This window comes from Martes martes, assembly GCF_963455335.1.
Source record: "Martes martes genome assembly, chromosome: 14".
In the NCBI taxonomy this organism is placed as follows: domain Eukaryota; kingdom Metazoa; phylum Chordata; class Mammalia; order Carnivora; family Mustelidae; genus Martes; species Martes martes.
In genome coordinates this window covers 51792116-51808062 of record NC_137902.1, presented here as the reverse complement: position 1 = coordinate 51808062, position 15947 = coordinate 51792116, and the positions used below count along the sequence as shown (strand labels likewise).

The window sequence follows — 15947 nt, the reverse complement described above, 5'->3', positions numbered from 1 at the left end:
ACCAACAAAAGCAGGGAAAGAACTGTATAGGAAGAAAGGTTTTGTATGCTATTGAAGCTAAGTCAGTATCAATTCCAACTAGATTGTTATATATTTAGGATGTTAGTTGTAATCCCTATAGTATCCTCTAAGAAAGTATCTAATGAATACAGAAGTTTTCTCTCTTTTGTTATAAAATACTGTATAAAAATTAGAGGCGCCTGTGTAGTGCAGTTGGTTGACCATCCGGCTCTTAATTTTGGCTCAGGTCATGGGATTGAACCCCACATCAGGCTCCATACTGAGCATGGAACCTACTTAAATTCTCTCTCCTTCTCCCTCTGCCCCTTCCCACTTGTGCTCTCTCTCTCAAAAAAAAAAAAAAATTATAAAAATCAGTTTATTAAAAAATATACTTGATTGCTAGCTTAGAAATCTTTTAAATTCTACTGGCACTCATCAATCACTGAATATTTACTGAGTAGCTAAAATAATGGACTTTCTTCTAGCTTTCTTTGGGAAAAAAAATTATTTATTTATTTGAGAGAGAGTGAGAGCAAGAGAGATCACAGAGGGAGAAGAAAAAGCAGGCTCCCCTCTGAGCAGGGAGCCCAACCTGAGATCATGACCTGAGCTCAAGGCACATGCTTAAGGGACTGAGCTACCCTTACAAGAGGTACCCCTCTTCTAGCTTTTAATAGTTGTTCCGTTTCTTCCCACTAAACTCATGAATGTATAATCAAGAAAGAAGAGTTATCTCATATCTAGATTGGCTTCCTAGTGTTGGAATATGCTAGATAAAATGTTCACATCTTCATATTTTCCTGCCACATATATGCTCTAAGGAACATGAAAGCTTGTGCTGATGATTCCCTGAAGGGCTCAAAGTTGTGTCTATCTCCATGTGTTTAAAACCAAGATACCTGGCTTTAAGGGAGTAGAAGCCACCTCTGTGGTCAACTATATGTTTCCTTCACTTTCAGAGTATTTAGGTACTGCCATCACCATCAGAAAATGTGGACCTTATCCTCAGACATTCAAATTCTAGACTTTCAGAATGAGCTAATCAGAATATGGAGTTTTTTCCCTTTCCTATTGGCCAATACTATAGTAAAATAAAAAGTAATTGCTGGTACTTCCATTGTATATTACAGCTCACATAGAACATTTACCTAAATATTTTCCACTAACATAACATAATAAAAAAATAAAATAAAATGAGGTATTAAAATAGGTGAACAAATGGAGCACCTGGGTGACTCAGTTGGTTAAGCATGCTACTCTTGGTTTCGGCTCAGGTCATAATCTCAGGGTCATGAGATCAAGCCCTGCATTGGGCTCTACACTGGGTGTGGACCCTGCTTGAGATTCTCTCTCACCCTCTCCCTTTGCCCCTCACCCCTGCTCATGCTTACTTGCTCTCTCTCTCTCTTTTTCTCTCTCACTCCATTGCTACCCCACTCAAAGAAAATAAAAAGGAAAAGAATGAACAAATGGGTATCTGACCTGTAAGGCTATTGTTGCTTCTTTTACTTCTTTGGGGGTACAGGACTTTGTCTTTTCAAAGAAGTAACTAGCACAGCACAAATTTCTTCTGTCCAGAGGTAACCAACATTAAAACTTCACATGCCACAAAATTAATGACACCAGCCTTACTGCACTAACTGCTATAGCTTGACCAATTTGTATATTGTCTCTGGGTCATCTGAGGAAGTATGAATAGTATTGTCTTTCTAAGAATAGGCCAAGTCTAGCAGGTACCATTTACATAGACTAAAGTATAAATAGCTATGTGACATAATAGCTAGACAATGTGGTGTTACTATATTGAATTGTCTGCTACCTTCTTCCAGTCTGAGAAACAAAGATACTGATTCTTGTATTGTTTGATGGAAGAACTGTTAGTAGTTCAACATAACTGGCAAAGTTATGACACCTAACAGTTTCTCTTCTCTCTAAGGGTGAGCATTATTTGGTGACTTGGGAAGACATTTAAAATGATACTGTGGGGAGGGAAATGGAAGCACCAGCTAAGGATCATAGTGGGACCAATTCTGAGAGGAATTGCAGTAATTGGCACAGTGTTTAGATGACAAATACCAGCCTGCTTTGACACGGGGTCTTTATCATTTTAATAAATAGGGCTATGCCATTCTTCTTAGTCTCCTGATAGGCATGAGTATGATCCTTAAACTGTTCCTGCAACTGTTAAAAATCTGAGGCTGCAAAAATACAATGAACCTTTAAAAGCATTGTAAAATATGGTACTTGAGATGGGTTTTTTTAAACAGGTAATTAACCATACGTTTACACATTTTAATCTATGTTTAAGTGCAAGAGAGATAGGCAAATGACTCAATAAAGAAAAGTATTCTGTTTAAATTGGGAAAAATGGTTGTTTACTTGTGTTTATCACTATTCTGCAAGTAGTCAAGTTATCTGTGATTCCAATTTAGTGTAGTGGACGATAGTACTCATAACTTTTATCCATGTTTGTCAGGGCACCCATTGAAACTGACCTCATACTTGGGGAATGTTAACCTTGTTGTATAGTATAGAATATTTTAAAAACCTTTTTCTTGGGGCACCTGGGTGGCTCAGTCGTTGAGCGTCTGCTTTCAGCTCAGGTCACAATCCCAGGGTCCTGGGATTGAGCCTTGCATCAGGTTCTCTGCTCAGCGGGAAGCCTGTGTCTCCCTCTCCCACTTCCCTGCTTGTGTTCCCTGTCTCACTGTCTCTCTCTCTCTCTCTCTCTCTCTGTCAAGTAAATAAATAAATATTTTTAAAAATTTTTTTCTTTCAGCATAAATCTATGACATTACGTTGAAGCATTATCATTCCTGCAAACCAGATTGCACTAAAATGTCAGTGATATTTCAGCATTTCTTTCTTGCTCTAAGATTTCTTCTAGTCTATTAAAAAAAAAAAAAAGGAGGCACCATCATATCTGATGCAACTTTTCCTTCATAAACTTCATAAACATTTGCCATTGCCCCTGCCAACAATTCAGACAGAAATCTTACTAATGGGAAGTCCATGATTAGAAGTAGTGGCATTGATCGCTTTTTCTTTAATAAAAGAGAACAACTTTGCATATGCATATCGTTTTGAAAATCTTCACTATTGTACCTGAAGGAAATACATGACATTAAGAAGGGGTACATTTAGAATATCAGTAATGTCCTATATCCTCCTACTGCAGTAATTAGGACTAAACCAGACACAAAAAATTTAAGAAAGCCTTTGATGTTTGGTCACTCAGTGTTTTTCATAACCATGGCCTTGGTCCAAATTATGTAACAAATGCCTATTCCTGCTCTAGTTTTAACAGCCTATGATTTATTTATAAGGAAGGATCGTATACATATAGATGTTGGTTGGACTTACATGGTATCTTCATGAGGTGAACCCTACCTTGTCACTATGATCGATTTGATTACCCTGGTTTGATCCAATCTAGAAGTTAACTCCAAGTCCCTATATCAGAACCTTCTATCTTTAAACAGGATCTGAACCTAGGTTTATTGAATCATAAAAAGACACATAAAAGTGTCTTCATTCCTGAATTATGGAAAGCAACTTGCTTGAAGGTGCCAATCACATATTTTTATTATTTCTCTAGGATGTGTTTAGCTCAGTTAGTTTTGGAAAGATTTTTAGGACAAGTTACACAAGGTGGAATTTATTCACTATCGAAATAGCATATTACCCTCTGATTTTCAGGTACTTTTATGATTTCTTTTCATATAAGCATTTAGAATGCTAGATTAAATCCTCATAACGCTAAAAACCAGGATTGTGGACAACTATAACCTTTAGTTTACTTGGTTTACTAAACTAACCTAGAGAAGTATGTTATAATTAGGTACCACTTATTCAAAAATCATTCAGAAAATACATCATGAGTTCATACTCTACTACATGAAAAAGAGACCAGTCTTTTTTAAAAATATATTTATTTTTTAAAATTTTTTAAATTAACATATAATGTATTATTTGCATCAAGGGTACAGGTCTGTGAATCATCAGTCTTACACTGATGTGTAAGTGTCCATAACCCAGTCACCCTATCCCTCCCCCCAAACCCCCAACAACCCTCAGTTTGTTTCCTCAGATTAAGAGTCTCTTATGGTTTCTCCCCCTACCCCCCACGACCCCACTCAGATTCCTCATATCATAGAGATTGTATGATAATTGTCTTTCTCTGATTGACTTATCTCACTTAGTGTAATGCCCTCTATTTCCATCCATGTCATTGCAAATGGTAAGATTTTGGGTTTTGTGGGTTTTGATGGCTGTGTAGTATTCCACTGTGTGTGTGTGTATGTGTGTGTGTGTGTGTGTGTGTACCACACCTTCTTTATCCATTCACCTATCAATGCACATCTGGACTCTTTTCCATAGTTTGGCTATTAAGGACATTGTTGCTGTAAACATTGGGGTGCAGGTGCCCCTTCAGCTCACTACATTTGTATCTTTGGGGTAAATACCCAGTAGTGCAATTTCTGGGTCATAGGGTAGCTCTATTTCCAACTTTATGGAGGTTTCTGAGGAACCTCCATACTGTTTTCCAGAGTGGCTGCACAAGCTTGCATTCCCACCAACAGTGTAGGAGGGTTCCCCTTTCTCCAGATCCTTGCCAACATCTGAAAAGAGACCAGGAAATTAAAATCTAGTAGAAATAATCATCCAGTAAAACTGTCTTTGAGCACTTCGTGCATCCTGGGACTATGATTAAGTCATGATTCCTACCCACAAGGAGCTCATATTTTAGTAGAGAAAAATGATTGTAAATAAAGTAAAACTATAAATATGATAAGTACTTTCTTAGAGATACGTGAAGGTTATAAATGATGGCATAAAAGAGGAAGCAGTTAGCTCTGCTTCTAAGCAAGACCTTGAGAAGTCAGAAACTGCATCCAAGAAGACAACCTAACTGAGATTTGGAATGAATAGTGAAAGATGATTTGAGCAATAAAGCAGGTATGTGTATGTACATAGGTATTTTAAAAAGCGTGACATGTTTGAAAAATTATGAGCATGACAGAGAAACAGTCACAGCTCAGGAAATGACGAAAGATAAGGTTTAAACAGTAGGCTAGAATCATGTCCTAGAGCTAAGACTTCAATAGAGAACCATCAAAGGGTTTGTAACAGAATAGCATGATCAGATTTTTACTCATGAAAAATCAGTCTGTTCATTCAACAAATTGTGCACCTACAATGCACAAAGCATAGTTTTGGGTACTAAAGATCATCAGTCAAATTGCCTTTCCTGTATGCCTTCTTACCTAAGTAGCCAAGGTTTGTGCCATGAACCCTAGATGCTTCTCTGGGCACAGCTGATTGAATCAGGGCTAGGAATCTCAACAAGGTTAGACAGTCCATAGGTGACCAGTGACATATGAGCTAAGCCACAGAGGAAACCAGTTTTTATAGATATGAGAATGGAGCAAATGCATAGAAAAAAGCAGAGAGAGAACAGTTCGAATGAACTGCTTAATGTAAAGTTAAAGAGATATGCTTCATGTAGTGAACCTAGTAAAGGTATCAGAAACCTCAGAGAGAAGGAAGGAAGGAAGGCAGGCAGACACCAAACAAAGGGGAAATAAGGTTTTAAAGCAGTAATTCCATTTATCATTGTGTTTTGTTTTTGGTCACTTTTCTAATGATTTTTTTAAAGATTTATTTATTTACTTTAGAGAGAGAGAGCATGCACTCGCACATGAGTGGGGGGAGGGACAAAGAGAGAGAATCTTCACGCAGAGATCCAGGAGAGTATGGAACCCCATGCAGAGCTCCATCTCACAACCCATGAGGTCATGACCTGAGCTGAAACCAGGAGTCAGATGTTTAACCAACTAAGCCACCCATGCTCCCCCTCGGTTACTTTTCTATGGAAAACTATTCTCATATTCAAAGCAAACACCCTTCTACTCTCTTATCTGTCTATATTCAGCACTAAAGATTTTAACTGACATTTACTTGAAACATTTGTAGAAAATTCAAAGAAAACATGAACAAACTGGGAGGCTTTACTGCAAACAATGATAGTAGTGTTCCATATCAAAACCATGCCTTCAGTAGCAGCAATTTTCAGTGTGATCTCAATCCCCTATACCCAAGAGTCTTATTTTAAAATTAATAATATTCTTGTCCATTTATTCATTAAATGCTAATGATGTGCCAACTTTTGCTCTAAGTGCTCTCTATTTATTAACTGATTTAGCCTCACAGAAATACTATGAGATAATTACTGTTGTTGTCCCTGTTTGCACATGAGAAAATTGAGGCATAAAGAGTTTGATTTGGTTATGAGCTAGTAAATGGGAATTTACTAGTAATTGGGAATATGAACCCAAGCAGTCTGATATATATTCTTAATACAATATTATACTGCCTCTGTCCTCTGTGGAGTATTTATCTACTTAATTTGGTCAAATTTAGTTACCAGTACAAGGCTTAGGACGGGAATTTAAATGTCAGTTAACTGCTGCATACTGCTTAATCAAAATCTTGGTTTTTTTCCATGATCACCATTTTTTCAGAAAAAAATGATAGCAACATTGCTCAAATGGTAACTTTAGAATCCCATCTTATTCTCTCTCTCTCTCTTTTTTTTTTTTTTTTTTTTTGGTCCCAAAATTCTTTGCCACAGGACCCTGAGCAGTTGACAACCTCTGTGAGCCTCAGTGTCTTCATTTATAAAGTCAGGTCAATACTATCTAACCCGTCAGATTGCGGTGAAAGATACATGATAGTAAGCATATAAAGCACTTGGTGCACAGTAAGCATTTCAGTGTCACTTTGCTAGCTCAGAAACTGCAGTTGCATCCCATTGTTTGATGTATTAAATCTAAACGTTTGTCTTCCTAGAGATGGCTGGACTCCACCCATCTTGCATTCTTTCTTTCCTTACCTTACATTTAAACTTGTGTCTTTCTCTGTGCCTCCTGGAATATATATACCTTTATTTCCTCTCCTCTTCACTATCCACATCTTCAAGACCTAGCTTAAGTTCAGTCTTCTCCATGAAACCATCTCCAGTTAATTAAACTCACATTGTTTCTTTCCTTCTTTGAACTCCTGTTGCAGTTATAATAAATATTACATTGTATGATATTCACAAATTCTTTCACATGTGCTAGATTTCTCTTTCTGTCTACATTATAAATTATTTCAGAAGATAGATGATGTCTTGATATTTCTCCCATATCTCCCCCAAAGGATCTAGCAGAGTATAAGGAGCTCATGGCAAGTGCTCAACAAATAAGTGTTACCTGATTGAATAAAATAAGCTCCTAAGAACACTTTATAAAATTATGTATCAGTGTATACCAATATGTATTACATTTATACCTACAAACACATAAATGGGGTGGGGGAGACATAGCCTTATAGAGAGATCCTGAGCAGCAAAATCTTTGTGTTGTAATACACAGAAATGGAGAAAAGTATTAAACCATATTTAAGATTTTAAAAAACTTGTATAGTACTTTATATTTGAAAGGGCGCTTTCATAATGTTAATACTTAATCCATATAAGAACCACAGGAAATAGCTAGAACCAGTATTATCATTTTCCTTTTTTAAAAAATGTATTTATTTGAGAGAGAGAGAGAGAGTACACGTGTATGCAAGTAGGGGGAGGGGTGGAGGTAGGGAGAGAATCTTAAGCAGACTCCTGGATGAGCACAGAGCCCAACATGGGGCTCAATCTCATGATCCTGAGATCATGACCTGAGCTGAAATCAAGACTCCCAAGCTTAACCGACTAAGCCACCCAGGCATTCCTCTCATCTTCTAAGTATAGTTAAACTTGGGTAGGTTGCATAGTTACTTGTGCAAGGTCTTAAAAAGCAGCATCATTGACTCTACTCCATCCCCTGCCCCCATTCTGTCCCTTCTGTATAAGGCCGCCAGATAATCTTTTTAAAACAAAGATAGGATCATGTCACTCACCTGTTTAAAACCTTACCATGGTGGGTACCTGTGGCATAGTTAAGTGTCAATGCTTGGTTTCAGTTCAGGTCATGATCTCAGGATCACAATCTCAGGGTCCTAATATCCAGCCCCAGATCAGGCTCTGCATTCAGCAGAGTATACTTGAGACTTTCTCACTCTCTCCCTCTGCCCCTTACCCCACCCCATCGTGCTCCCACATGCATGCTCCCTCTCTCTAAAATAAATAAATAAATCTTTTTAAAAATTTAAAACCTTCCAGTGGTTTCCCATTTTACATAGAATGAAATTCTACCAACCCCCTCCCCACATACACATGCACACACACACTCTTGATCTCCCCACACTCACTACATTGTAGTTAGAGTGGCCTTCTTAACCCTGAACAGGCTTAACTTCACCATGCTTGTTGCCAGCCCAGAGCCTCTGCTCTTGTGTATTCTGAACCTGGATCTTCACATGGCAGGCTCCTTCTTGCTCCTGAAGTCTCAATTCAGACATCACCTCCTCAGCAAAGAAGTAACACCCATCGAAATTAATTCACCTCCTCAGTCATACTTCATCACATCATCCTGTTTTGTTTTCCTTGTGGCATTTATTATTATCTCCAATTATCTTGTTCATTTTTTTTGTTGTTACTTGTATACTGTCTATGCTCACGAGAATGTAGGTCCCATGAGAGCAGGGTTTTTGTCTGTCCTATTCACATCTATATTCCCAGTCTCTGAGTGCCTGACACATGATAAGCTCTTAATAAGCATTTGTTGAATAAAGTAGCTGAATCAAAACCAGACTAAAACCATGGGTCTTTTGAGTCCTAATCCAGTGTTCTTCTAACCATTCTATTTATCCTGCCTTTCATGAAAGCACTTACACCTTTGGAGCTACAATAGGAATTGATGTTCAGAATAATGACATTAACATGTGCTGTACGTTTCTCTATTATCAAAGAAAATTTTCATTCAATTCAATAAACTAATTAAAGCAGGGATGTCATGGTATGTTATTATATTAATACATTTAGAAAGATTTCTAACTAAAAAGACTTTCTGCTTTTTCTTTAGTTAACCAGAAAATTAAATTAACCCAGAGCTCTTCATTCCCCAAAAGTCCTTGTTAATTAGGATTGTTCTATAAATCTCTATTATTAGTAAAATTTGTCATCTGTTTCATTACCCTGTTTATTAGGGCAGTCTGAGCAGGGTGTCTTTGCTCATATCCTGGTATGTGTATCCTAATGAAAAGAAAAGCATTTCCTGGATTCTCGCTTTTTTCCTATTCTTTGACACAGGCATATTTCATGCTCTTTGTATAATAGTTTGATTTTCTTATGTCAGGTCCCTATAAAACCAGGAATGAAATAATTGACTTGGCTTTTAAGTAAAATAATTAAATTTAGGATTACTTAAAAACATTAATGCTTTGGAATGTTATGTGTAATAACAGAAGACTGAAAACAATAGCCTAGAAGTCCATCAATAAAGGTCTGCTTAAATAAATTACAGTATATCCATACAGTGGACTATTATGCAGCAATAAAAATGCAGACATTCTCTGCTTACCAACATAGAAAGATTTCCAAGTGAAAAAACATGGTCCAGAGCAGCCTGCATAGAGAGATACTTTTTTGTTTAAGAATAAAAAAAGGTGGAGCGCCTGGGTAGCTCAGTCAGTTAAGCCTCGACTCTTGGTTTGACTGATGGTTTCGGCTCTGGTCTTGAAGTTGTGGCATTGAGCCCCACATCCAGCTCTGCACTCAGCACAGAGTCTACTTCAGATTCTCTCTCTGTCTCCCTTCCACTCACTCACTCACTCTCTCTCTAATAAATAAATAAAATCTTTTGAAAAAAGAAAAATGTGTTTACTTGGATATGCAAGAGAAATCCTAGAAGGATATACAGAAAAGCAGTAACTGTGATAATCAGGTTGGAAAGCAGTAGGATTAGAAACTGGATGAATAGGAGATAAGAAGTGAGAAAGACTTTTTTTATAGGATACTTTTTAATAAATGTGTATTTTTTAGCTGTATGTATGCATTATCTATTCAAAAGGTTAAATTAAAAACAAACACAACTAAAAGTAATATGTGATTCTGGACTGGATCATGTAGTGGATGGAAAAAAACTGTAAAAGACACTGGGACAATTAATAAAATTGGAATATGGGCTGCCTGGGTGGCTCAGTTGGTTAAGCAACTGCCTTTCGGCTCAGGTCATGATCCTGGAGTCCTGGGATCAAGTCCCACATCAGGCTCCCAGCTCCATGGGGAGTCTGCTTCTCCCTCTGACCTTCTCCCCTCTCATTCTCTTTCTCACTCTCTTTCTCAAATAAATAAATAAAATCTTTAAAAATAAATAAAATTGGAATATGGAATATAGATTAAATAACAATATTAAGTTTTTAAACTTATCAACTGTATCATGGTTACCTAAAAGATGATTCTTATTCTTAGAAATATACACTGAATTATTAAGAAGTAAAGGGAATGATATAACCAACTTATGCTCATATGGCCTAAAAGAATAAATAATAATATGCACATATATATGGAAGGATTGATGTAAAAAATTGTGGCAAAATGTTAAAAACTGGTAAATCCAGATAAATGTTATTTGGGAGTTCTCTGTATTTTTCATCAAACTTTCCTGTTAGTTTAAAATTAATTCCAAATAAAGGGTTAAAAAAAACCCAAGCAAACAAAAACATTAATACTCTGGAAATTACTTCATTATAAGAAATGGCCAAAGTAGAGGAGCCTCAAGTAAAAGCCTTGAGATTCTTTTAAGAATCTCAAGAGTTCTGTTTCTTACCTAGTCATACTTCTCACTTTGTGCTGAAGATTTTGACATCACTTTTCTGTCTTTTCCAAGCCTGGTGATGCTCAGTCAGAGGCAGGGGAAGACATGGTGACTATAGTCTACCTTGAGGTTGAAAATACCTCATCCTGCTATCTATCTTTCCTACACTTTAGAGGTGACGTCAAAAAAAAAAAAAAAAAAGGCAGTGACAAAACATAGTATTTTAACATATCTTGAACAAAGTTTTCTCAGGATATTAATTATCATGGGGTTGTAGGTATACAATGCTAAAATATATAGTTAATTTAGTAGCGGTAAGGCTACAGAAGCATTTAATCTAGTTGTTTGGCATTGAGTGACTGAATTTTTTTTATCATTTTTTCAGTTAGATATTGTATGAACTTGCTATTTTTCCATAATTGACATAACATTACACACATGTGAGGATGTTTGACTCTACACAGACTGCCCTTCTAAGTTAGGTAGTGAAACTTACATCATAGTAAAGTGAAAAGTAAATTATTTTTTTATATAAACTGTCCAGAGAATGTTTGATTTTTATTATTTTGTGTTTTAAATAAGCTAAATTTCATTGTTCTTGATGAAGGTGCCCTGCGGATTTTATCTAATCAACGATACCAAGCAACTCTAGTATCAGGGGAATTGTTCTTTTTTACTTCCTGTCTGCTTAAGGAAGCTCATGATTTTGTGGTTTTTTAGAAATCTGGAAAATATGAATAATAAGTATTACCAATCCTTTTCCTTCTCACTTTACAAAAAAGTTTGGAAAGATTTGAGAAACAATGGCTCTGACTTACCTTTTTTTTGTTTTAAGATATAAAAAGTCATTTAGGGTTCCTGGCTGCTCAGTCAGTGCAGCCTGCGACTTGTCCTCTAGGTTATGAGTACAAGCCCCACATTGAGTGTAGAGATTACTTAAAAATAAAATCTTTAACAACAAGGGGCACCTGGGTGGCTCAGTGGGTTAAAACCTCTGCCATCAGCTCAGGTCATGATCCCACTGTCCTGGGATCGAGCCCCACATTGGGCTCTCTGCTCAACAGGGAGCCTGCTTCCCTCTCTCTCTCTGCCTGCCTCTCTGCCTACTTGTGATCTCTGTTTGTCAAATAAATAAATAATATCTTAAAAAACATCTTTAACAATGAAAAAAGATCATAAGGTATTAAAAAAATCACCAATTATTTTTATTAGTAATTCCATATAGTATTAGTAATATTCCCCACATTATACACTTCACTTTACAAAAACTTTTTATCTGAGTATCATTGACACACAGTGTTACATTAGTTTCAGGTGTACAACAGAGTGATTCCACAGCTCTGTATTATGCTATGCTCACCACAAATGTAGCTGCCATCTGTCACCATACAGCACTATTCCAGTACCATACAGCACTATTCCAGTACCATGAACTATATTCATAATAGCCAAGATATGAAGGCAACCCAAGGGTTGACTTATAGATGAATGGATAAAGAAGACATGGTATGTGTGTGTGTGTCATGGAATATTATGGAACCATAAAACGAATGAGATTTTGGCTATTTGCAACACCATAGTTGGACCTAGGGTATTGTGCTAAGTGAAAGAAGTCAGAGAAAGAAAGAGAAATACCATATGATTTCACTTATATGTGGAATCTAAAAACAAAACAAATGAATAAAAAAACAAAAAGCGGAATCAGACTTACAAATACAGAGAACAAACTGATGGTTGCCAGAGGGGAAGTGAGATAGGGGGATTAGCAAAATGGGTGAAAGGGAGTAGGACATACAGACTTTCAGTTATGGAACGAATAAATCACCAGAATAAAAAGCTCTAACTTATCTTAAACTCTTATTTAGAAGCATTTGATCAGAATGTCATTTTTCTACAACTAAGAAAGCTATTTTTGCTACTTCTTCCCACAGCTACTCCAGGCCCATTTCACACCTAAGAAAAGGAGGTCCAAGTGAGTGTTCTGGGCCTCATTGGCTGAATAAGATTCATGCCTGAGTGTATCTTAAGATTTAGTGAGGTATTTCATCTGTCATACAATAAATTGTCTGGAAGGCTGTGGGATAGGTCATGCTAGTGAAATTAGTTGTGTGGGTTTGTGTGTGGGTTTGTTTGTTTTTTTTTTTTAAGATTTACTTATTTATTTGAGAGAGAGAGAGCATGGCGGCGGGGAGGGGGAAGGAGGGAAAGAATCTCAAACAGACTCCATGCTGAGAGCAGAAACAGATGATGTGGGGCTGGATCTCACAACCCAAGATCATGACCTGAGCTGAAATCAGGAGTCAGATACTTAACCAACTGAGCCACCCAGGGGCCCCATGTGGGGGGTTTTAAATAGCTCTATAAATTAACTTAGTCATTTCATTTCAAAAAAATCAGAAGTTCCAGGGCGCCTGGGTGGCTCAGTGGGTTAAGCCTCTGCCTTTGGCTCAGGTCATGATCTTAGGGTCCTGGGATCCAGCCCCTCATCATGTTCTCTGCTCAGTGGGGAGCCTGCTTTCCCCTCTCTCTCTCTGCCTGCCTCTCTGCCTCCTTGTGATCTATGTCAAATAAATGAATAAAGTCTTTAAAAAAAAAAAAAAACAAGTTCCAGCAATGTAACTCAACTTAAATATTACTGAATATTATTTAATCCTTCAATAATTTAGAACACATTTCTGGATCTTGCAAATTTTCAGGGTCATTATTTTGAAAGGAGCTCTCATAATATAACTCTAGATACAGAAGATAAGAGAGACTGGACTGTATCCATACCAATTCATGACAGCTCTCATATAGTCTTGAAATTCTTATATATTTATTTGCATTAATAAAATGAAAAGATGTCCACAATAGCCAAACTGTGGAAGGAGTGCTAAGATGCCCTTCAACAGATAAATGGGTAAAGAAGATGTAGTTCATGTATACAATTGGAATATTACTCAGCCATCAGAAGGGATGAATATGCACCATTTACATCAACATGGATGGAACTGGGGGGGATTATGCTGAGTGAAATAACTGAAGCAGATAAAGACAATTATCATAAGGTTTCACCCATATATGGAACATAAGGAATAGCGTGGAGGACTACAGGGGAAGGAGGGAAAACTGAATGGGAAGAAATCAGAGAGGGAGACAAACCATGAGAGACTGTGGACTTTGGGAACCAAACTGAGGGTTACAGAGGGAGGGGGTGGGGGAGAGAGTAACCCGGTGATGGGTATTAAGGAGGGCACATGTAATGATGAGCACTGGGTATTATACACAACTATTCATTGAACACTACATCAAAAACTAATGATGTCTATATGTTGGCTAGTTGAACATTTAAAAAAAGTAGAAAAGATGAAAAATAATTCTTTGTATTACAAGAAATTGAACTTTTATGTCACCTAAGGATAAAACATCTCAAGAATATACACCTATATCCAGAAAACTGCATTCATTTAGAATTTGCAGTAGTTTAGACCAAGAAGTGATGATTCTCAAGAACAAAGTTCAAACTAATCTCTTCCATTTTGAATTAGGTTCTATTCATGAATAAAGATTTACCCAACAAAAAAATCCATGATTTTTTCAAACAAAGAACTCAAGGAAGTATATCTAATTATGGCTTACTTGCCATTTATATGTAATTATTTTTCAAATCTATAATCCAGTAATTAATCCTTATATTAACACTTACATTACCTAAAGTGTTTTATAGACATATTTTATTATTACATAATGTAACCCTATTATAAATGGTAAATAGCGTCATTAACTTAGCTCATTTTACTTATTTAGTGGCTGTTTGTTCTGACTTTATAGTTGTTAATTCTCTTTATAGTATGACTTGTACTTGGAAGTAATAAAATCAGATTTCTTTATAAATATTTATGATATAGTCCTTTTTCCTAAATCAGACAGTAGCCCTTTCCTAATTTCTAGTAAAGTATGGTTACTTTTTTTTTTTTTTGCCTGTGTAGCAGTGTGTACTGCATACTCCCTAGAAAATTTAATCCTGAATATTAATGCCTTAACTTCCAATTAATCAAAATCCTGCTAACTACCATGTAGGTCCTGGTGTTACAAAGTGTGGAAAGTTAGATACTTAAGGAGTTTATTAATTTTTTTTTAAGATTATTTATTTATTTATTTATTTGACAGACAGAGATCACAGGTAGGCAGAGAGGCAGGCAGAGAGAGAGGGTGAAGCAGGCTCCCTGCTGAGCAGAGAACACTATGAGGGGCTGGATCCCAGGACCCTGAGATCATGACCTGAGCTGAAGGCAGAGGCTTTAACCCACTGAGCCACCCAGGCGCCCCACTTAAGGAGTTTAAATAGATGTTTCTGATATGGAGTCTTCTTAGCATCTACAGTCATATAGTCAAAAGGGATCACTAAGTGAAGAATCCTCTTCTTGAATGTCAATCTTTCCAGTAGGGGTGGTTTTTTTTTTTTTTTTCATTATCATATCTGTGCTTATCTCTGTTGAAAGTATCCATTAGTACCAAGTAACAAAGGACAGAATATGCTCTTTGAGATTGTTAGGTTCTTCATTAAGACCCTACAGTGCTCAGTATCTCCTTTTCCCTCTCTCTTGACCTTAGGTGAGACTGAAGTTTACAAGTTTTTGGCCACATCTGTCCCCATAAGGGATGCAAATTTGTGATTTCAGAAGTTCCAGCCACCAATAAAAAGCACTGTCCAATCTTTTGCAGATGGCCACATTTCATCACAGATAACTCCATTCCACTGTCATGTGCCAAGCTTAAAGGACTGTATTAGGTTACTTTATAGTCAAAACAAGCGCCCTGGTCCAGACTGCTATAAGACAAGAACCCACTGCACTGTCCCTTTTGTTCTAAATGGCTTTCCCTCTTGCTAGTTGACAGATAGTTTAAAGGAAATAGCGACTCCTTTGTAAAAAGTAACTGGATTCAGTTTTTTGTAATAAGCCAAGTAAAATCAGTAATTCTTAACATTGGCATAAAGAATTATATAACAGAATAGTAGTTATGTTTTTATTATGCCATTGTGATTTTCTGTAGAGAAACACCCAAGACTTGTTATTTATGTATTTTAAATTTACAGCTCTTTAACTGTATCCAAGATTTCACTGCCAAGAATGCATTCAAGCTGGAAGCTTTATTAGAGATCCTGTCCTTACAAACACTTTCTTTGCCTCATAGTTTCTGTTCAAGTATTTTTATACTGTCCAAAAA

At 36.7% G+C, this 15947-nt stretch overlaps 1 protein-coding gene across 4 annotated transcripts in view; it reads left to right on the top strand.

The window, feature by feature from the left end:
* The window catches only part of ADK (adenosine kinase), a 523602-nt gene that overhangs the window by 475125 nt on the left and 32530 nt on the right, over positions 1-15947 (top strand). The gene's annotated exons all lie outside the window — the stretch shown is intronic.